Source organism: Triticum dicoccoides, chromosome 7A (assembly GCF_002162155.2).
Source record: "Triticum dicoccoides isolate Atlit2015 ecotype Zavitan chromosome 7A, WEW_v2.0, whole genome shotgun sequence".
In the NCBI taxonomy this organism is placed as follows: domain Eukaryota; kingdom Viridiplantae; phylum Streptophyta; class Magnoliopsida; order Poales; family Poaceae; genus Triticum; species Triticum dicoccoides.
Genome location: NC_041392.1, coordinates 721,435,743 through 721,438,306, shown reverse-complemented (window position 1 = coordinate 721,438,306; position 2,564 = coordinate 721,435,743). Strand labels below are relative to the sequence as shown.

The following is a 2,564-nucleotide window of genomic DNA, read 5'->3' as shown; positions in this document are numbered from 1 at the left end:
AATTTTTATTTGATGCATTAGTTATATATTTTAAATTTTATTGATGGTCAAACTTAAATAATGGAAAACAATGGTGCAATGTAAATAGGGACAGGGAAGTATTACTTATGGTTGAATGTCATATGAATCTCTTGATTTAGCCTAAGAAATAACCAATTTGCTTTAATCAAGTTTGTTTTATTGTTTTTGTTCGCCGTCTTTGAAAACTGTCAATGATTTTATATAAGTATATATATATATATATATATATATATATATATTGTATTGTAATACATGTAACATATATACTAACGTATTCAAACAATGACAGGTACTTTATCGTAGTCGATGACTTGTGGGGTCGACAAACATGGGATGATATTAGTTGTGCTTTTCCAGATAGTGGCAATGGTAGTAGAATAATCGTAACTACACGAGTGGAAGATGTGGCTTGCTGGGCATGTCACAATCGCCAGCAGTGCATTTACAAAATGAAGCCTCTCAACGACCAAGACTCAAAAAGGTTATTCTTTAGTAGAGTGTTTGGGCCTGAGCATGTCTCTCCATCCCATATGAAGAAGTTTCAACTGAAATTTTGAAGAGGTGTGGTGGACTGCCCCTCGCTGTTATTACAAAGGCGGCATATTAGCTAGTCGTCCAGAAATATTAAGGCAGGATTGGGAGAGCATAAGGAGTTACTTGGGAGTTCAATCTGCCACAGACCTCACCATGGAAGGAATGAGGCGTATATTAAACCTTAGCTACATGCATCTTCCTGTTCATCTTCGGGCATGTTGCTTACGTCTTGGTATGCATCCTGAGGACTACGAGATCATGAGGGATGATCTTGTTCGACAATGGATAGCTGAAGGCCTTGTGCGCAGTTTACCTGGGCTAGATTTGGAGGATGTTGCAAGGAGTTATTTCAATGAGCTTATCAACAGAAGCTTGATTCAGCCTGAACGGACAGTCGCTGGGGATGTGATTTCTTGCAAAGTGCATGATGTGATTCGTGATGTTATTATAAGCAAATGTCAAGAAGAAAATTTCATGAGTATGATATACAATTCTGAAGACATGGCAAGATTGCATGAATGCAAGCCCAAGGTCCGCCGATTGTTCTTTTGCTCGAGTTCTAATGATGCCACAAATGGTACAATATCAAGGGCTACTGGTCTGTCGAAGGTTAGATCGATTGTGTCATTCGGAGGGTCCAAGTACTTGAATTCTTTATTGTTTTCCAAATATCTCCGGGTGCTGCTCATTGAAAACTGGGGTATCACAGTTGATCTCAGTGATATCAACCGCTTGTTTCATCTGAGATATTTGAAGGTTACAGCAGGAAACATAAAGCTTCCGTCTGAATTGAAAGGACTAGTGCATTTGGAAACACTGGAACTGACTTCTGATTCAATTCCGTCTGATGTAGTTCAGTTGCCCCGTTTATCCCATCTGACTGCTCTATGTCATAGGCTGCCTGAAGGGATCGGCAACTTGAAATTACTGCGAACTCTGAATGGGTTTCAGTTGACAGGTTGCTCCTCAGAGGATATCAAGGGCCTGGGCGAGCTAACCAATTTGCGGGAGCTCTTTTTCGTCATAGAAGATACAACTGAAATTGATGATGCTTTGGTGATCTCCATTGTCTCCATCATCTGGAGCTGTATGTTAGGCAGACATCGACTGATGGCATTGGTCCTTCTTGGAGAGCTGCCCTCCCTGATGGAATTCAAATTATGTTTGTTGCATTTTGCTGCAAATGGAGCTATCATAGTCCGCACAGGATTATTTCCAGCTTTGGAGTACTTTCAGACATACTTTCAAGACGAAGATCATGAGCTACACTCTGCACAAGACGATGTTATGGCACACCTGTGCTTCGAGGTCGGGTCAATGCCCAAGCTACAAAGACTCGAGCTACATTTATGGGAGGGGCACTGGGGCGGCGCTACCCCAGTCGGCATAGAGCACCTGTTAGCTCTCCAGCAAATCAAGTTGGGGTTCGCGTATTGCGGCGAAGTGGACCGTCGTGCCGAGTCTGCGTTCAGGGACGCCTTGCAGGCGCACCCGAACCGTCACTCCATTCGATTCAATTAGCAGCAAGAGCAGGCCGCAATTAGTCTTTCGATCGTCTTTTTTCCATAGTATTCAGTATTATTTTTCTTGCCGTTGGCTTTCTTGTAACCATGTACACTCTTGATGGGCACGGTGTAGGAGTTGTTTTCACACATCCCTTTGTTCATTTATTTATTCACTCCGTTAGTGCAGTGCCAATCGAGCTATGAGTTATTTGGCCAAATCATATACCGCGATCTTAAGTTTCTTTTACTACCACTTTTAGATCGGCAGCCTCGGAAGCTTTGTTCAGACAGTCGTAAACTAACAAGTCCTAGTTATCGGCGTGTGTGGCCGACTGTTTGGCCTTCCTTAGTGTGCTCAAGCTTCTGTTGTGATGAGGGCATCCTTGCAGGCTGTCGATGGCAGAGTCGAAAGCGCTTGCTCGGGGAGTAGTACGACAATCTCTGCTTACTTCCGTCGGTGCATCTCTTTGTGCGTGGCATTTTTGTCACATGTCAAATCGGCCT

The 2,564-nt window shown here is 42.9% G+C and overlaps 1 pseudogene; it reads left to right on the top strand.

Moving 5' to 3' along the window:
- The window catches only part of LOC119329980, a 4,728-nt pseudogene extending 2,506 nt beyond the window's left edge, over positions 1-2,222 (top strand).
- The last annotated feature ends 342 nt before the right edge of the window (positions 2,223-2,564 follow it).